Here is an 18,542-nt window from a genome sequence, read left to right as displayed (position 1 = left end):
CGTTTTCGGAACGAATAGGCTCCTTGGTCTAGGGGTATGATTCCTGCTTCGGGTGCAGGAGGTCCGGGGTTCAAATCCCGGACGAGCCCTTGCGTTTTGTACAACGGTGTGGTAACAAATCGCATGGCGGCGGCTGTTTCGCGCATTTCCAGGCCTCCAAGTCAGCGCTAAAATCCGACAACCAGTTCTGAAACCGTTTCATGTTTCATTTGAGCCATGTGCACCCTGCTGATGGAACGTTTGAAGTTGATTTAAATGGTCACAGTAGAGATCGTAGCAAGTGTCTTGCTGAGTGCGACGAAAACGGGTTTCCGCCCGCAATCGAGCCGGGGACCTTCTGCGTGTTCGGCACGGCGCCTGGGCTCGGCGGCAGCTGCTGCTCTTTCCTTCCTTACGAGATACCGTCGATTCGCGCAGTCGTTATTGCAAAAGATGTCACCAAAGGCAATCGCTTCGTTAGCGGCACTTTGCCTGGGCTCGGCGGCAGCTCTACATGGAGGCACCAGCAGCCCAGCCAGGCCGCCGCCGGCACCGGTGCGCCACAGCGCAAGGAGCCGGCGGCCGCCCTGCAATGCCCCTGTCGTTGCATATTCCACCCGCCCCATATCCTCTCCATGTCTGACTCACTACCCGAAATGACACTGCAGTCGACGTGCTTATTACTATCGCTTTTGGAAGAACCAAGGCGCAGTATTCTAGTGTCGAACCGGTACTGCAAATTGGGATTAAGCAAAAATTTATTGTGTGGTCGAGCGACAGCCTCGGCTCGCTCCTCCTACATGATCGCTTCTTGTGCGGAATAATTCCTAGCTCGCCGATGGCTTCGGAGTTGGTCTTCTCGAAGTTTTGCTTTCGCACTGCATTCCACAATCTTTTCGTTATGAGTTGTGTGCTTCGGTTTCCCGACTTTCTTGTGTTTAGTGCGTTTGGCTTCTCTTAACCCTTAGCCACCGCTTGTCGAAATTTCCACACTATCATCTGTCGATCTGCAGAGCTCGATGAAGGCATCGCGGCCGTTCCTGAGCTCGTGGAACGGTCGAATCTGTAGTTGTTTCCAGATCTCTCCCACACAACGGACTCCCAGAAGCTTGGATTACAGAAGTACGCCACTACTCCCAGCCGGAGATTCACGATTGAAAGCAGAATGACATGAGCTACACGCAGCTCCGATTTTTTTTTTTTTGTGTCTGACCTACTTTGAAAGACATTGTAGTCGATTTTCTTACTACTATCGCTGTTGGAAACCAGGTGATAACCGCACAGTATTTTAGAGACGATCAGGCAATGAAAATTTAGAATAAGTAAAACAGTATCAAAAGAAGTTGTGTGGTGGAGCAGCACATGCAATTCACGCTTCCTAGATAATCGTTACTGCATAGAATAATTCTTTTGTCTGCGGCGTCTTCAGTATCCGTCTTCTGGAAATTTTGCTTGCAGTACATTTTGCAATCTTTTCGTTATGAGTTGGTGCTTGGTTTCCCGATGTTCTTTTGTTTAGTGCATTCGCCTCCTCTTAACCCTGAGAAAGCACATACCGAAACTGAGGCACTGCCGGCTGTTCATAAGCAGTGCTCGATGAAGTTATTTCGCTTTTTATTCGTTGCCTTTAATATTCTTCTCAACAGTGGTGAGTGCTGCCTGCAGAAAGCGTTTATCTTGCGAATTCGCGTGAAAGTTTGTGTTCCCTGTGAGGCCCACTACTTGGGATTAACTTGACTGCTCCAGCCAGGTGGCTCGTTGGTCTAGGGGTATGATTCCTGCTTTGGGTGCAGGAGGTCCCGGGTTCAAATCCCGGACGAGCCCTGCCATTTTGATCGTGCTGAAGCGTAGGTGGAACTCAGCCCCGGTTGCAGCTCCTCAATGAAGAGTAGATGCCTGTTATAGCACGTGGATATAACAAGAATGCGGCGCCAGTAAAGTACGTAGGTGGAATTCGGTAGAAAGGCAGACGGTAATTTTGCATGCAACGGAAAACAAGGTTGTCTTTGCGGGATATGTGCACCGTGAGTGGAGATTCAGCTTAATTGTGCGACAGTCTACCCTCATCTTACTAGCGACGGCAACAACCAAGGGGTGGCATGTAAGATTGATCGTGGCTAAGAGTTTCTGATTATTAGTTAGTATCACACTTTGACAGAGCTGTGACAAGGCGAGTAGGGTGAGCTCAGGAAAGCCAGTAGCAAGCGCACTTGAAGTAGCCCTGAAGAACCGGATTATAAATTTTGCCAGCCATAATGGAGCTAGGGGCGTTCTCAGTTACCAAATACCGGTGCAATAAGAGAGCTACAGTATTTGACAGTAAAATGACGCCCTATCCGTCTAGCATACAACATTGCTTGTCTCTGCATACGCGGACGTGTGGTCATCTCGGAAATGAAATCCGAAATATAGATTAAAATTGTTGTGTTCCCGCCCGGCATCGAACCGGGCACCTTCTGCGTGTAAAGCAGACGTGATAACCGCTACACCACGGAAACGACGGTTCTTTTCATGTACCACCCGGAGACTCGTAATAGCAACAGTTTTTCTTCTGTGTTAGCAAGGGCATCGGCTACGAGCTCCCTCCGATTCGTGAAGTTCCTGCAGTAAAAGACGTCGATGAAAACAATCCAACCGCGACAGACAGGGAGAACGCTGGCTGAGCTGCAGCCCTACATGGTGAGACCATCAAAGGTGGCGTCATTCACATGCAGTGCGTTTTCGGAACGAATAGGCTCGTTGGTCTAGGGGTATGATTCCTGCTTCGGGTGCAGGAGGTCCCGGGTTCAAATCCCGAAGGAGCCCTTGCGTTTTGTACAACGGTGTGGTAACAAATCGCATGGCGGCGGCTGTTTCGCGCATTTCCAGGCCTCCAAGTCAGCGCTAAAATCCGACAACCAGTTCTGAAACCGTTTCATGTTTCATTTGAGCCATGTGCACCCTGCTGATGGAACGTTTGAAGTTGATTTAAATGGTCACAGTAGAGATCGTAGCAAGTGTCTTGCTGAGTGCGACGAAAACGGGTTTCCGCCCGCAATCGAGCCGGGGACCTTCTGCGTGTTCGGCACGGCGCCTGGGCTCGGTGGCAGCTGCTGCTCTTTCCTTCCTTACGAGATACCGTCGATTCGCGCAGTCGTTATTGCAAAAGATGTCACCAAAGGCAATCGCTTCGTTAGCGGCACTTTGCCTGGGCTCGGCGGCAGCTCTACATGGAGGCTCCAGCAGCCCAGCCAGGCCGCCGCCGGCACCGGTGCGCCACAGCGCAAGGAGCCGGCGGCCGCCCTGCAATGCCCCTGTCGTTGCATATTCCACCCGCCCCATATCCTCTCCATGTCTGACTCACTACCCGAAATGACACTGCAGTCGACGTGCTTATTACTATCGCTTTTGGAAGAACCAAGGCGCAGGATTCTAGTGTCGAACCGGTACTGCAAATTGGGATTAAGCAAAAATTTATTGTGTGGTCGAGCGACAGCCTCGGCTCGCTCCTCCTACATGATCGCTTCTTGTGCGGAATAATTCCTAGCTCGCCGATGGCTTCGGAGTTGGTCTTCTCGAAGTTTTGCTTTCGCACTGCATTCCACAATCTTTTCGTTATGAGTTGTGTGCTTCGGTTTCCCGACTTTCTTGTGTTTAGTGCGTTTGGCTTCTCTTAACCCTTAGCCACCGCTTGTCGAAATTTCCACACTATCATCTGTCGATCTGCAGAGCTCGATGAAGGCATCGCGGCCGTTCCTGAGCTCGTGGAACGGTCGAATCTGTAGTTGTTTCCAGATCTCTCCCACACAACGGACACCCAGAAGCTTGGATTACAGAAGTACGCCACTACTCACAGCCGGAGATTCACGATTGAAAGCAGAATGACATGAGCTACACGCAGCTCCGATTTTTTTTTTTTTTTTGTGTCTGACCTACTTTGAAAGACATTGTAGTCGATTTTCTTACTACTATCGCTGTTGGAAACCAGGTGATAACCGCACAGTATTTTAGAGACGATCAGGTAATGAAAATTTAGAATAAGTAAAACAGTATCAAAAGAAGTTGTGTGGTGGAGCAGCACATGCAATTCACGCTTCCTAGATAATCGTTACTGCATAGAATAATTCTTTTGTCTGCGGCGTCTTCAGTATCCGTCTTCTGGAAATTTTGCTTGCAGTACATTTTGCAATCTTTTCGTTATGAGTTGGTGCTTGGTTTCCCGATGTTCTTTTGTTTAGTGCATTCGCCTCCTCTTAAACCTGAGAAAGCACATACCGAAACTGAGGCACTGCCGGCTGTTCATAAGCAGTGCTCGATGAGGTTATTTCGCTTTTTATTCGTTGCCTTTAATATTCTTCTCAACAGTGGTGAGTGCTGCCTGCAGAAAGCGTTTATCTTGCGAATTCGCGTAAAAGTTTGTGTTCCCTGTGAGGCCCACTACTTGGGATTAACTTGACAGCTCCAGCCAGGTGGCTCGTTGGTCTAGGGGTATGATTCCTGCTTTGGGTGCGGAGGTCCCGGGTTCAAATCCCGGACGAGCCCTTCCATTTTGATCGTGCTGAAGCGTAGGTGGAACTCAGCCCCGGTTGCAGCTCCTCAATGAAGAGTAGATGCCTGTTATAGCACGTGGATATGACAAGAATGCGGCGCCAGTAAAGTACGTAGGTGGAATTCGGTAGAAAGGCAGACGGTAATTTTGCATGCAACGGAAAACAAGGTTGTCTTTGCGGGATATGTGCACCGTGAGTGGAGATTCAGCTTAATTGTGCGACAGTCTACCCTCATCTTACTAGCGACGGCAACAACCAAGGGGTGGCATGTAAGATTGAGCGTGGCTAAGAGTTTCTCATTATTAGTTAGCATCACACTTTGACAGAGCTGTGACAAGGCGAGTAGGGTGAGCTCAGGAAAGCCAGTAGCAAGCGCACTTGAAGTAGCCCTGAAGAACCGGATTATAAATTTTGCCAGCCATAATGGAGCTAGGGGCGTTCTCAGTTACCAAACACCGGTGCAATAAGAGAGCTACAGTATTTGACAGTAAAATGACGCCCTATCCGTCTAGCATACAACATTGCTTGTCTCTGCATACGCGGACGTGAGGTCATCTCGGAAATGAAATCCGAAATATAGATTAAAATTGTTGTGTTCCCGCCCGGTGTCGAACCGGGCACCTTCTGCGTGTAAAGCAGATGTGATAACCGCTACACCACGGAAACGACGGTTCTTTTCATGTACCACCCGGAGACTCGTAATAGCAACAGTTTTTCTTCTGTGTTAGCAAGGGCATCGGCTACGAGCTCCCTCCGATTCGTGAAGTTCCTGCAGTAAAAGACGTCGATGAAAACAATCCAACCGCGACAGACAGGGAGAACGCTGGCTGAGCTGCAGCCCTACATGGTGAGACCATCAAAGGTGGCGTCATTCACATGCAGTGCGTTTTCGGAACGAATAGGCTCGTTGGTCTAGGGGTATGATTCCTGCTTCGGGTGCAGGAGGTCCGGGGTTCAAATCCCGGACGAGCCCTTGCGTTTTGTACAACGGTGTGGTAACAAATCGCATGGCGGCGGCTGTTTCGCGCATTTCCAGGCCTCCAAGTCAGCGCTAAAATCCGACAACCAGTTCTGAAACCGTTTCATGTTTCATTTGAGCCATGTGCACCCTGCTGATGGAACGTTTGAAGTTGATTTAAATGGTCACAGTAGAGATCGTAGCAAGTGTCTTGCTGAGTGCGACGAAAACGGGTTTCCGCCCGCAATCGAGCCGGGGACCTTCTGCGTGTTCGGCACGGCGCCTGGGCTCGGCGGCAGCTGCTGCTCTTTCCTTCCTTACGAGATACCGTCGATTCGCGCAGTCGTTATTGCAAAAGATGTCACCAAAGGCAATCGCTTCGTTAGCGGCACTTTGCCTGGGCTCGGCGGCAGCTCTACATGGAGGCACCAGCAGCCCAGCCAGGCCGCCGCCGGCACCGGTGCGCCACAGCGCAAGGAGCCGGCGGCCGCCCTGCAATGCCCCTGTCGTTGCATATTCCACCCGCCCCATATCCTCTCCATGTCTGACTCACTACCCCAAATGACACTGCAGTCGACGTGCCTATTACTATCGCTTTTGGAAGAACCAAGGCGCAGTATTCTAGTGTCGAACCGGTACTGCAAATTGGGATTAAGCAAAAATTTATTGTGTGGTCGAGCGACAGCCTCGGCTCGCTCTTCCTACATGATCGCTTCTTGTGCGGAATAATTCCTAGCTCGCCGATGGCTTCGGAGTTGGTCTTCTCGAAGTTTTGCTTTCGCACTGCATTCCACAATCTTTTCGTTATGAGTTGTGTGCTTCGGTTTCCCGACTTTCTTGTGTTTAGTGCGTTTGGCTTCTCTTAACCCTTAGCCACCGCTTGTCGAAATTTCCACACTATCATCTGTCGATCTGCAGAGCTCGATGAAGGCATCGCGGCCGTTCCTGAGCTCGTGGAACGGTCGAATCTGTAGTTGTTTCCAGATCTCTCCCACACAACGGACTCCCAGAAGCTTGGATTACAGAAGTACGCCACTACTCCCAGCCGGAGATTCACGATTGAAAGCAGAATGACATGAGTTACACGCAGCTCCGATTTTTTTTTTTTGTGTCTGACCTACTTTGAAAGACATTGTAGTCGATTTTCTTACTAATATCGCTGTTGGGAACCAGGTGATAACCGCACAGTATTTTAGAGACGATCAGGCAATGAAAATTTAGAATAAGTAAAACAGTATCAAAAGAAGTTGTGTGGTGGAGCAGCACATGCAATTCACGCTTCCTAGATAATCGTTACTGCATAGAATAATTCTTTTGTCTGCGGCGTCTTCAGTATCCGTCTTCTGGAAATTTTGCTTGCAGTACATTTTGCAATCTTTTCGTTATGAGTTGGTGCTTGGTTTCCCGATGTTCTTTTGTTTAGTGCATTCGCCTCCTCTTAACCCTGAGAAAGCACATACCGAAACTGAGGCACTGCCGGCTGTTCATAAGCAGTGCTCGATGAAGTTATTTCGCTTTTTATTCGTTGCCTTTAATATTCTTCTCAACAGTGGTGAGTGCTGCCTGCAGAAAGCGTTTATCTTGCGAATTCGCGTGAAAGTTTGTGTTCCCTGTGAGGCCCACTACTTGGGATTAACTTGACTGCTCCAGCCAGGTGGCTCGTTGGTCTAGGGGTATGATTCCTGCTTTGGGTGCAGGAGGTCCCGGGTTCAAATCCCGGACGAGCCCTGCCATTTTGATCGTGCTGAAGCGTAGGTGGAACTCAGCCCCGGTTGCAGCTCCTCAATGAAGAGTAGATGCCTGTTATAGCACGTGGATATAACAAGAATGCGGCGCCAGTAAAGTACGTAGGTGGAATTCGGTAGAAAGGCAGACGGTAATTTTGCATGCAACGGAAAACAAGGTTGTCTTTGCGGGATATGTGCACCGTGAGTGGAGATTCAGCTTAATTGTGCGACAGTCTACCCTCATCTTACTAGCGACGGCAACAACCAAGGGGTGGCATGTAAGATTGATCGTGGCTAAGAGTTTCTGATTATTAGTTAGTATCACACTTTGACAGAGCTGTGACAAGGCGAGTAGGGTGAGCTCAGGAAAGCCAGTAGCAAGCGCACTTGAAGTAGCCCTGAAGAACCGGATTATAAATTTTGCCAGCCATAATGGAGCTAGGGGCGTTCTCAGTTACCAAATACCGGTGCAATAAGAGAGCTACAGTATTTGACAGTAAAATGACGCCCTATCCGTCTAGCATACAACATTGCTTGTCTCTGCATACGCGGACGTGAGGTCATCTCGGAAATGAAATCCGAAATATAGATTAAAATTGTTGTGTTCCCGCCCGGCATCGAACCGGGCACCTTCTGCGTGTAAAGCAGACGTGATAACCGCTACACCACGGAAACGACGGTTCTTTTCATGTACCACCCGGAGACTCGTAATAGCAACAGTTTTTCTTCTGTGTTAGCAAGGGCATCGGCTACGAGCTCCCTCCGATTCGTGAAGTTCCTGCAGTAAAAGACGTCGATGAAAACAATCCAACCGCGACAGACAGGGAGAACGCTGGCTGAGCTGCAGCCCTACATGGTGAGACCATCAAAGGTGGCGTCATTCACATGCAGTGCGTTTTCGGAACGAATAGGCTCGTTGGTCTAGGGGTATGATTCCTGCTTCGGGTGCAGGAGGTCCCGGGTTCAAATCCCGGACGAGCCCTTGCGTTTTGTACAACGGTGTGGTAACAAATCGCATGGCGGCGGCTGTTTCGCGCATTTCCAGGCCTCCAAGTCAGCGCTAAAATCCGACAACCAGTTCTGAAACCGTTTCATGTTTCATTTGAGCCATGTGCACCCTGCTGATGGAACGTTTGAAGTTGATTTAAATGGTCACAGTAGAGATCGTAGCAAGTGTCTTGCTGAGTGCGACGAAAACGGGTTTCCGCCCGCAATCGAGCCGGGGACCTTCTGCGTGTTCGGCACGGCGCCTGGGCTCGGCGGCAGCTGCTGCTCTTTCCTTCCTTACGAGATACCGTCGATTCGCGCAGTCGTTATTGCAAAAGATGTCACCAAAGGCAATCGCTTCGTTAGCGGCACTTTGCCTGGGCTCGGCGGCAGCTCTACATGGAGGCACCAGCAGCCCAGCCAGGCCGCCGCCGGCACCGGTGCGCCACAGCGCAAGGAGCCGGCGGCCGCCCTGCAATGCCCCTGTCGTTGCATATTCCACCCGCCCCATATCCTCTCCATGTCTGACTCACTACCCGAAATGACACTGCAGTCGACGTGCTTATTACTATCGCTTTTGGAAGAACCAAGGCGCAGTATTCTAGTGTCGAACCGGTACTGCAAATTGGGATTAAGCAAAAATTTATTGTGTGGTCGAGCGACAGCCTCGGCTCGCTCCTCCTACATGATCGCTTCTTGTGCGGAATAATTCCTAGCTCGCCGATGGCTTCGGAGTTGGTCTTCTCGAAGTTTTGCTTTCGCACTGCATTCCACAATCTTTTCGTTATGAGTTGTGTGCTTCGGTTTCCCGACTTTCTTGTGTTTAGTGCGTTTGGCTTCTCTTAACCCTTAGCCACCGCTTGTCGAAATTTCCACACTATCATCTGTCGATCTGCAGAGCTCGATGAAGGCATCGCGGCCGTTCCTGAGCTCGTGGAACGGTCGAATCTGTAGTTGTTTCCAGATCTCTCCCACACAACGGACTCCCAGAAGCTTGGATTACAGAAGTACGCCACTACTCCCAGCCGGAGATTCACGATTGAAAGCAGAATGACATGAGCTACACGCAGCTCCGATTTTTTTTTTTTGTGTCTGACCTACTTTGAAAGACATTGTAGTCGATTTTCTTACTACTATCGCTGTTGGAAACCAGGTGATAACCGCACAGTATTTTAGAGACGATCAGGCAATGAAAATTTAGAATAAGTAAAACAGTATCAAAAGAAGTTGTGTGGTGGAGCAGCACATGCAATTCACGCTTCCTAGATAATCGTTACTGCATAGAATAATTCTTTTGTCTGCGGCGTCTTCAGTATCCGTCTTCTGGAAATTTTGCTTGCAGTACATTTTGCAATCTTTTCGTTATGAGTTGGTGCTTGGTTTCCCGATGTTCTTTTGTTTAGTGCATTCGCCTCCTCTTAACCCTGAGAAAGCACATACCGAAACTGAGGCACTGCCGGCTGTTCATAAGCAGTGCTCGATGAAGTTATTTCGCTTTTTATTCGTTGCCTTTAATATTCTTCTCAACAGTGGTGAGTGCTGCCTGCAGAAAGCGTTTATCTTGCGAATTCGCGTGAAAGTTTGTGTTCCCTGTGAGGCCCACTACTTGGGATTAACTTGACTGCTCCAGCCAGGTGGCTCGTTGGTCTAGGGGTATGATTCCTGCTTTGGGTGCAGGAGGTCCCGGGTTCAAATCCCGGACGAGCCCTGCCATTTTGATCGTGCTGAAGCGTAGGTGGAACTCAGCCCCGGTTGCAGCTCCTCAATGAAGAGTAGATGCCTGTTATAGCACGTGGATATAACAAGAATGCGGCGCCAGTAAAGTACGTAGGTGGAATTCGGTAGAAAGGCAGACGGTAATTTTGCATGCAACGGAAAACAAGGTTGTCTTTGCGGGATATGTGCACCGTGAGTGGAGATTCAGCTTAATTGTGCGACAGTCTACCCTCATCTTACTAGCGACGGCAACAACCAAGGGGTGGCATGTAAGATTGATCGTGGCTAAGAGTTTCTGATTATTAGTTAGTATCACACTTTGACAGAGCTGTGACAAGGCGAGTAGGGTGAGCTCAGGAAAGCCAGTAGCAAGCGCACTTGAAGTAGCCCTGAAGAACCGGATTATAAATTTTGCCAGCCATAATGGAGCTAGGGGCGTTCTCAGTTACCAAATACCGGTGCAATAAGAGAGCTACAGTATTTGACAGTAAAATGACGCCCTATCCGTCTAGCATACAACATTGCTTGTCTCTGCATACGCGGACGTGAGGTCATCTCGGAAATGAAATCCGAAATATAGATTAAAATTGTTGTGTTCCCGCCCGGCATCGAACCGGGCACCTTCTGCGTGTAAAGCAGACGTGATAACCGCTACACCACGGAAACGACGGTTCTTTTCATGTACCACCCGGAGACTCGTAATAGCAACAGTTTTTCTTCTGTGTTAGCAAGGGCATCGGCTACGAGCTCCCTCCGATTCGTGAAGTTCCTGCAGTAAAAGACGTCGATGAAAACAATCCAACCGCGACAGACAGGGAGAACGCTGGCTGAGCTGCAGCCCTACATGGTGAGACCATCAAAGGTGGCGTCATTCACATGCAGTGCGTTTTCGGAACGAATAGGCTCGTTGGTCTAGGGGTATGATTCCTGCTTCGGGTGCAGGAGGTCCCGGGTTCAAATCCCGGACGAGCCCTTGCGTTTTGTACAACGGTGTGGTAACAAATCGCATGGCGGCGGCTGTTTCGCGCATTTCCAGGCCTCCAAGTCAGCGCTAAAATCCGACAACCAGTTCTGAAACCGTTTCATGTTTCATTTGAGCCATGTGCACCCTGCTGATGGAACGTTTGAAGTTGATTTAAATGGTCACAGTAGAGATCGTAGCAAGTGTCTTGCTGAGTGCGACGAAAACGGGTTTCCGCCCGCAATCGAGCCGGGGACCTTCTGCGTGTTCGGCACGGCGCCTGGGCTCGGCGGCAGCTGCTGCTCTTTCCTTCCTTACGAGATACCGTCGATTCGCGCAGTCGTTATTGCAAAAGATGTCACCAAAGGCAATCGCTTCGTTAGCGGCACTTTGCCTGGGCTCGGCGGCAGCTCTACATGGAGGCACCAGCAGCCCAGCCAGGCCGCCGCCGGCACCGGTGCGCCACAGCGCAAGGAGCCGGCGGCCGCCCTGCAATGCCCCTGTCGTTGCATATTCCACCCGCCCCATATCCTCTCCATGTCTGACTCACTACCCGAAATGACACTGCAGTCGACGTGCTTATTACTATCGCTTTTGGAAGAACCAAGGCGCAGTATTCTAGTGTCGAACCGGTACTGCAAATTGGGATTAAGCAAAAATTTATTGTGTGGTCGAGCGACAGCCTCGGCTCGCTCCTCCTACATGATCGCTTCTTGTGCGGAATAATTCCTAGCTCGCCGATGGCTTCGGAGTTGGTCTTCTCGAAGTTTTGCTTTCGCACTGCATTCCACAATCTTTTCGTTATGAGTTGTGTGCTTCGGTTTCCCGACTTTCTTGTGTTTAGTGCGTTTGGCTTCTCTTAACCCTTAGCCACCGCTTGTCGAAATTTCCACACTATCATCTGTCGATCTGCAGAGCTCGATGAAGGCATCGCGGCCGTTCCTGAGCTCGTGGAACGGTCGAATCTGTAGTTGTTTCCAGATCTCTCCCACACAACGGACTCCCAGAAGCTTGGATTACAGAAGTACGCCACTACTCCCAGCCGGAGATTCACGATTGAAAGCAGAATGACATGAGCTACACGCAGCTCCGATTTTTTTTTTTTTTGTGTCTGACCTACTTTGAAAGACATTGTAGTCGATTTTCTTACTACTATCGCTGTTGGAAACCAGGTGATAACCGCACAGTATTTTAGAGACGATCAGGCAATGAAAATTTAGAATAAGTAAAACAGTATCAAAAGAAGTTGTGTGGTGGAGCAGCACATGCAATTCACGCTTCCTAGATAATCGTTACTGCATAGAATAATTCTTTTGTCTGCGGCGTCTTCAGTATCCGTCTTCTGGAAATTTTGCTTGCAGTACATTTTGCAATCTTTTCGTTATGAGTTGGTGCTTGGTTTCCCGATGTTCTTTTGTTTAGTGCATTCGCCTCCTCTTAACCCTGAGAAAGCACATACCGAAACTGAGGCACTGCCGGCTGTTCATAAGCAGTGCTCGATGAAGTTATTTCGCTTTTTATTCGTTGCCTTTAATATTCTTCTCAACAGTGGTGAGTGCTGCCTGCAGAAAGCGTTTATCTTGCGAATTCGCGTGAAAGTTTGTGTTCCCTGTGAGGCCCACTACTTGGGATTAACTTGACTGCTCCAGCCAGGTGGCTCGTTGGTCTAGGGGTATGATTCCTGCTTTGGGTGCAGGAGGTCCCGGGTTCAAATCCCGGACGAGCCCTGCCATTTTGATCGTGTAGAAGCGTAGGTGGAACTCAGCCCCGGTTGCAGCTCCTCAATGAAGAGTAGATGCCTGTTATAGCACGTGGATATAACAAGAATGCGGCGCCAGTAAAGTACGTAGGTGGAATTCGGTAGAAAGGCAGACGGTAATTTTGCATGCAACGGAAAACAAGGTTGTCTTTGCGGGATATGTGCACCGTGAGTGGAGATTCAGCTTAATTGTGCGACAGTCTACCCTCATCTTACTAGCGACGGCAACAACCAAGGGGTGGCATGTATGATTGATCGTGGCTAAGAGTTTCTGATTATTAGTTAGTATCACACTTTGACAGAGCTGTGACAAGGCGAGTAGGGTGAGCTCAGGAAAGCCAGTAGCAAGCGCACTTGAAGTAGCCCTGAAGAACCGGATTATAAATTTTGCCAGCCATAATGGAGCTAGGGGCGTTCTCAGTTACCAAATACCGGTGCAATAAGAGAGCTACAGTATTTGACAGTAAAATGACGCCCTATCCGTCTAGCATACAACATTGCTTGTCTCTGCATACGCGGACGTGAGGTCATCTCGGAAATGAAATCCGAAATATAGATTAAAATTGTTGTGTTCCCGCCCGGGATCGAACCGGGGACCTTCTGCGTGTAAAGCAGACGTGATAACCGCTACACCACGGAAACGACGGTTCTTTTCATGTACCACCCGGAGACTCGTAATAGCAACAGTTTTTCTTCTGTGTTAGCAAGGGCATCGGCTACGAGCTCCCTCCGATTCGTGAAGTTCCTGCAGTAAAAGACGTCGATGAAAACAATCCAACCGCGACAGACAGGGAGAACGCTGGCTGAGCTGCAGCCCTACATGGTGAGACCATCAAAGGTGGCGTCATTCACATGCAGTGCGTTTTCGGAACGAATAGGCTCGTTGGTCTAGGGGTATGATTCCTGCTTCGGGTGCAGGAGGTCCGGGGTTCAAATCCCGGACGAGCCCTTGCGTTTTGTACAACGGTGTGGTAACAAATCGCATGGCGGCGGCTGTTTCGCGCATTTCCAGGCCTCCAAGTCAGCGCTAAAATCCGACAACCAGTTCTGAAACCGTTTCATGTTTCATTTCAGCCATGTGCACCCTGCTGATGGAACGTTTGAAGTTGATTTAAATGGTCACAGTAGAGATCGTAGCAAGTGTCTTGCTGAGTGCGACGAAAACGGGTTTCCGCCCGCAATCGAGCCGGGGACCTTCTGCGTGTTCGGCACGGCGCCTGGGCTCGGCGGCAGCTGCTGCTCTTTCCTTCCTTACGAGATACCGTCGATTCGCGCAGTCGTTATTGCAAAAGATGTCACCAAAGGCAATCGCTTCGTTAGCGGCACTTTGCCTGGGCTCGGCGGCAGCTCTACATGGAGGCACCAGCAGCCCAGCCAGGCCGCCGCCGGCACCGGTGCGCCACAGCGCAAGGAGCCGGCGGCCGCCCTGCAATGCCCCTGTCGTTGCATATTCCACCCGCCCCATATCCTCTCCATGTCTGACTCACTACCCCAAATGACACTGCAGTCGACGTGCTTATTACTATCGCTTTTGGAAGAACCAAGGCGCAGTATTCTAGTGTCGAACCGGTACTGCAAATTGGGATTAAGCAAAAATTTATTGTGTGGTCGAGCGACAGCCTCGGCTCGCTCTTCCTACATGATCGCTTCTTGTGCGGAATAATTCCTAGCTCGCCGATGGCTTCGGAGTTGGTCTTCTCCAAGTTTTGCTTTCGCACTGCATTCCACAATCTTTTCGTTATGAGTTGTGTGCTTCGGTTTCCCGACTTTCTTGTGTTTAGTGCGTTTGGCTTCTCTTAACCCTTAGCCACCGCTTGCCGAAATTTCCACACTATCATCTGTCGATCTGCAGAGCTCGATGAAGGCATCGCGGCCGTTCCTGAGCTCGTGGAACGGTCGAATCTGTAGTTGTTTCCAGATCTCTCCCACACAACGGACTCCCAGAAGCTTGGATTACAGAAGTACGCCACTACTCCCAGCCGGAGATTCACGATTGAAAGCAGAATGACATGAGCTACACGCAGCTCCGATTTTTTTTTTTTTTTTGTGTCTGACTTACTTTGAAAGACATTGTAGTCGATTTTCTTACTACTATCGCTGTTGGAAACCAGGTGATAACCGCACAGTATTTTAGAGACGATCAGGTAATGAAAATTTAGAATAAGTAAAACAGTATCAAAAGAAGTTGTGTGGTGGAGCAGCACATGCAATTCACGCTTCCTAGATAATCGTTACTGCATAGAATAATTCTTTTGTCTGCGGCGTCTTCAGTATCCGTCTTCTGGAAATTTTGCTTGCAGTACATTTTGCAATCTTTTCGTTATGAGTTGGTGCTTGGTTTCCCGATGTTCTTTTGTTTAGTGCATTCGCCTCCTCTTAACCCTGAGAAAGCACATACCGAAACTGAGGCACTGCCGGCTGTTCATAAGCAGTGCTCGATGAGGTTATTTCGCTTTTTATTCGTTGCCTTTAATATTCTTCTCAACAGTGGTGAGTGCTGCCTGCAGAAAGCGTTTATCTTGCGAATTCGCGTGAAAGTTTGTGTTCCCTGTGAGGCCCACTACTTGGGATTAACTTGACTGCTCCAGCCAGGTGGCTCGTTGGTCTAGGGGTATGATTCCTGCTTTGGGTGCAGGAGGTCCCGGGTTCAAATCCCGGACGAGCCCTGCCATTTTGATCGTGCTGAAGCGTAAGTGGAACTCAGCCCCGGTTGCAGCTCCTCAATGAAGAGTAGATGCCTGTTATAGCACGTGGATATAACAAGAATGCGGCGCCAGTAAAGTACGTAGGTGGAATTCGGTAGAAAGGCAGACGGTAATTTTGCATGCAACGGAAAACAAGGTTGTCTTTGCGGGATATGTGCACCGTGAGTGGAGATTCAGCTTAATTGTGCGACAGTCTACCCTCATCTTACTAGCGACGGCAACAACCAAGGGGTGGCATGTAAGATTGAGCGTGGCTAAGAGTTTCTCATTATTAGTTAGCATCACACTTTGACAGAGCTGTGACAAGGCGAGTAGGGTGAGCTCAGGAAAGCCAGTAGCAAGCGCACTTGAAGTAGCCCTGAAGAACCGGATTATAAATTTTGCCAGCCATAATGGAGCTAGGGGCGTTCTCAGTTACCAAATACCGGTGCAATAAGAGAGCTACAGTATTTGACAGTAAAATGACGCCCTATCCGTCTAGCATACAACATTGCTTGTCTCTGCATACGCGGACGTGAGGTCATCTCGGAAATGAAATCCGAAATATAGATTAAAATTGTTGTGTTCCCGCCCGGCATCGAACCGGGCACCTTCTGCGTGTAAAGCAGACGTGATAACCGCTACACCACGGAAACAACGGTTCTTTTCATGTACCACCCGGAGACTCGTAATAGCAACAGTTTTTCTTCTGTGTTAGCAAGGGCATCGGCTACGAGCTCCCTCCGATTCGTGAAGTTCCTGCAGTAAAAGACGTCGATGAAAACAATCCAACCGCGACAGACAGGGAGAACGCTGGCTGAGCTGCAGCCCTACATGGTGAGACCATCAAAGGTGGCGTCATTCACATGCAGTGCGTTTTCGGAACGAATAGGCTCGTTGGTCTAGGGGTATGATTCCTGCTTCGGGTGCAGGAGGTCCCGGGTTCAAATCCCGGACGAGCCCTTGCGTTTTGTACAACGGTGTGGTAACAAATCGCATGGCGGCGGCTGTTTCGCGCATTTCCAGGCCTCCAAGTCAGCGCTAAAATCCGACAACCAGTTCTGAAACCGTTTCATGTTTCATTTGAGCCATGTGCACCCTGCTGATGGAACGTTTGAAGTTGATTTAAATGGTCACAGTAGAGATCGTAGCAAGTGTCTTGCTGAGTGCGACGAAAACGGGTTTCCGCCCGCAATCGAGCCGGGGACCTTCTGCGTGTTCGGCACGGCGCCTGGGCTCGGCGGCAGCTGCTGCTCTTTCCTTCCTTACGAGATACCGTCGATTCGCGCAGTCGTTATTGCAAAAGATGTCACCAAAGGCAATCGCTTCGTTAGCGGCACTTTGCCTGGGGTCGGCGGCAGCTCTACATGGAGGCACCAGCAGCCCAGCCAGGCCGCCGCCGGCACCGGTGCGCCACAGCGCAAGGAGCCGGCGGCCGCCCTGCAATGCCCCTGTCGTTGCATATTCCACCCGCCCCATATCCTCTCCATGTCTGACTCACTACCCCAAATGACACTGCAGTCGACGTGCTTATTACTATCGCTTTTGGAAGAACCAAGGCGCAGTATTCTAGTGTCGAACCGGTACTGCAAATTGGGATTAAGCAAAAATTTATTGTGTGGTCGAGCGACAGCCTCGGCTCGCTCTTCCTACATGATCGCTTCTTGTGCGGAATAATTCCTAGCTCGCCGATGGCTTCGGAGTTGGTCTTCTCGAAGTTTTGCTTTCGCACTGCATTCCACAATCTTTTCGTTATGAGTTGTGTGCTTCGGTTTCCCGACTTTCTTGTGTTTAGTGCGTTTGGCTTCTCTTAACCCTTAGCCACCGCTTGTCGAAATTTCCACACTATCATCTGTCGATCTGCAGAGCTCGATGAAGGCATCGCGGCCGTTCCTGAGCTCGTGGAACGGTCGAATCTGTAGTTGTTTCCAGATCTCTCCCACACAACGGACTCCCAGAAGCTTGGATTACAGAAGTACGCCACTACTCCCAGCCGGAGATTCACGATTGAAAGCAGAATGACATGAGCTACACGCAGCTCCGATTTTTTTTTTTTTTGTGTCTGACCTACTTTGAAAGACATTGTAGTCGATTTTCTTACTACTATCGCTGTTGGAAACCAGGTGATAACCGCACAGTATTTTAGAGACGATCAGGTAATGAAAATTTAGAATAAGTAAAACAGTATCAAAAGAAGTTGTGTGGTGGAGCAGCACATGCAATTCACGCTTCCTAGATAATCGTTACTGCATAGAATAATTCTTTTGTCTGCGGCGTCTTCAGTATCCGTCTTCTGGAAATTTTGCTTGCAGTACATTTTGCAATCTTTTCGTTATGAGTTGGTGCTTGGTTTCCCGATGTTCTTTTGTTTAGTGCATTTGCCTCCTCTTAACCCTGAGAAAGCACATACCGAAACTGAGGCACTGCCGGCTGTTCATAAGCAGTGCTCGATGAAGTTATTTCGCTTTTTATTCGTTGCCTTTAATATTCTTCTCAACAGTGGTGAGTGCTGCCTGCAGAAAGCGTTTATCTTGCGAATTCGCGTGAAAGTTTGTGTTCCCTGTGAGGCCCACTACTTGGGATTAACTTGACTGCTCCAGCCAGGTGGCTCGTTGGTCTAGGGGTATGATTCCTGCTTTGGGTGCAGGAGGTCCCGGGTTCAAATCCCGGACGAGCCCTGCCATTTTCATCGTGCTGAAGCGTAGGTGGAACTCAGCCCCGGTTGCAGCTCCTCAATAAAGAGTAGATGCCTGTTATAGCACGTGGATATAACAAGAATGCGGCGCCAGTAAAGTACGTAGGTGGAATTCGGTAGAAAGGCAGACGGTAATCTTGCATGCAACGGAAAACAAGGTTGTCTTTGCGGGATATGTACACCGTGAGTGGAGATTCAGCTTAATTGTGCGACAGTCTACCCTCATCTTACTAGCGACGGCAACAACCAAGGGGTGGCATGTAAGATTGATCGTGGCTAAGAGTTTCTGATTATTAGTTAGTATCACACTTTGACAGAGCTGTGACAAGGCGAGTAGGGTGAGCTCAGGAAAGCCAGTAGCAAGCGCACTTGAAGTAGCCCTGAAGAACCGGATTATAAATTTTGCCAGCCATAATGGAGCTAGGGGCGTTCTCAGTTACCAAATACCGGTGCAATAAGAGAGCTACAGTATTTGACAGTAAAATGACGCCCTATCCGTCTAGCATACAACATTGCTTGTCTCTGCATACGCGGACGTGAGGTCATC

At 49.5% G+C, this 18,542-nt stretch overlaps 19 non-coding genes across 19 annotated transcripts; 13 read left to right on the top strand and 6 right to left on the bottom strand.

Moving 5' to 3' along the window:
- Window positions 1-1,731: 1,731 nt before the first annotated feature.
- On the top strand, window positions 1,732-1,803 carry Trnap-ugg. Its single transcript has one exon. It is a non-coding gene; the product is annotated as a tRNA-Pro (tRNA).
- Window positions 1,804-2,404: 601 nt separating this feature from the next.
- Window positions 2,405-2,477, bottom strand: Trnav-uac. Its single transcript has one exon. It is a non-coding gene; the product is annotated as a tRNA-Val (tRNA).
- A 235-nt stretch (window positions 2,478-2,712) lies between these two features.
- On the top strand, window positions 2,713-2,784 carry Trnap-cgg. The gene has a single exon. It is a non-coding gene; the product is annotated as a tRNA-Pro (tRNA).
- Window positions 2,785-4,429: 1,645 nt separating this feature from the next.
- Trnap-ugg lies at window positions 4,430-4,500 on the top strand. Its single transcript has one exon. It is a non-coding gene; the product is annotated as a tRNA-Pro (tRNA).
- Window positions 4,501-5,101: 601 nt separating this feature from the next.
- Window positions 5,102-5,174, bottom strand: Trnav-uac. The gene has a single exon. It is a non-coding gene; the product is annotated as a tRNA-Val (tRNA).
- A 235-nt stretch (window positions 5,175-5,409) lies between these two features.
- Trnap-cgg lies at window positions 5,410-5,481 on the top strand. Its single transcript has one exon. It is a non-coding gene; the product is annotated as a tRNA-Pro (tRNA).
- A 1,641-nt stretch (window positions 5,482-7,122) lies between these two features.
- Trnap-ugg lies at window positions 7,123-7,194 on the top strand. Its single transcript has one exon. It is a non-coding gene; the product is annotated as a tRNA-Pro (tRNA).
- Window positions 7,195-7,795: 601 nt separating this feature from the next.
- On the bottom strand, window positions 7,796-7,868 carry Trnav-uac. The gene has a single exon. It is a non-coding gene; the product is annotated as a tRNA-Val (tRNA).
- A 235-nt stretch (window positions 7,869-8,103) lies between these two features.
- On the top strand, window positions 8,104-8,175 carry Trnap-cgg. The gene has a single exon. It is a non-coding gene; the product is annotated as a tRNA-Pro (tRNA).
- Window positions 8,176-9,816: 1,641 nt separating this feature from the next.
- Trnap-ugg lies at window positions 9,817-9,888 on the top strand. Its single transcript has one exon. It is a non-coding gene; the product is annotated as a tRNA-Pro (tRNA).
- A 601-nt stretch (window positions 9,889-10,489) lies between these two features.
- Window positions 10,490-10,562, bottom strand: Trnav-uac. The gene has a single exon. It is a non-coding gene; the product is annotated as a tRNA-Val (tRNA).
- Window positions 10,563-10,797: 235 nt separating this feature from the next.
- On the top strand, window positions 10,798-10,869 carry Trnap-cgg. The gene has a single exon. It is a non-coding gene; the product is annotated as a tRNA-Pro (tRNA).
- Window positions 10,870-12,512: 1,643 nt separating this feature from the next.
- Trnap-ugg lies at window positions 12,513-12,584 on the top strand. Its single transcript has one exon. It is a non-coding gene; the product is annotated as a tRNA-Pro (tRNA).
- A 601-nt stretch (window positions 12,585-13,185) lies between these two features.
- On the bottom strand, window positions 13,186-13,258 carry Trnav-uac. The gene has a single exon. It is a non-coding gene; the product is annotated as a tRNA-Val (tRNA).
- A 235-nt stretch (window positions 13,259-13,493) lies between these two features.
- Trnap-cgg lies at window positions 13,494-13,565 on the top strand. Its single transcript has one exon. It is a non-coding gene; the product is annotated as a tRNA-Pro (tRNA).
- Window positions 13,566-15,210: 1,645 nt separating this feature from the next.
- Window positions 15,211-15,282, top strand: Trnap-ugg. The gene has a single exon. It is a non-coding gene; the product is annotated as a tRNA-Pro (tRNA).
- A 601-nt stretch (window positions 15,283-15,883) lies between these two features.
- Window positions 15,884-15,956, bottom strand: Trnav-uac. Its single transcript has one exon. It is a non-coding gene; the product is annotated as a tRNA-Val (tRNA).
- A 235-nt stretch (window positions 15,957-16,191) lies between these two features.
- On the top strand, window positions 16,192-16,263 carry Trnap-cgg. The gene has a single exon. It is a non-coding gene; the product is annotated as a tRNA-Pro (tRNA).
- A 1,643-nt stretch (window positions 16,264-17,906) lies between these two features.
- On the top strand, window positions 17,907-17,978 carry Trnap-ugg. Its single transcript has one exon. It is a non-coding gene; the product is annotated as a tRNA-Pro (tRNA).
- Window positions 17,979-18,542: the final 564 nt, after the last annotated feature.

The sequence above is a fragment of the Schistocerca americana genome, chromosome 2 (genome assembly GCF_021461395.2).
Source record: "Schistocerca americana isolate TAMUIC-IGC-003095 chromosome 2, iqSchAmer2.1, whole genome shotgun sequence".
Lineage (NCBI taxonomy): Eukaryota > Metazoa > Arthropoda > Insecta > Orthoptera > Acrididae > Schistocerca > Schistocerca americana.
This window is presented reverse-complemented; position numbering and strand designations above follow the sequence as displayed.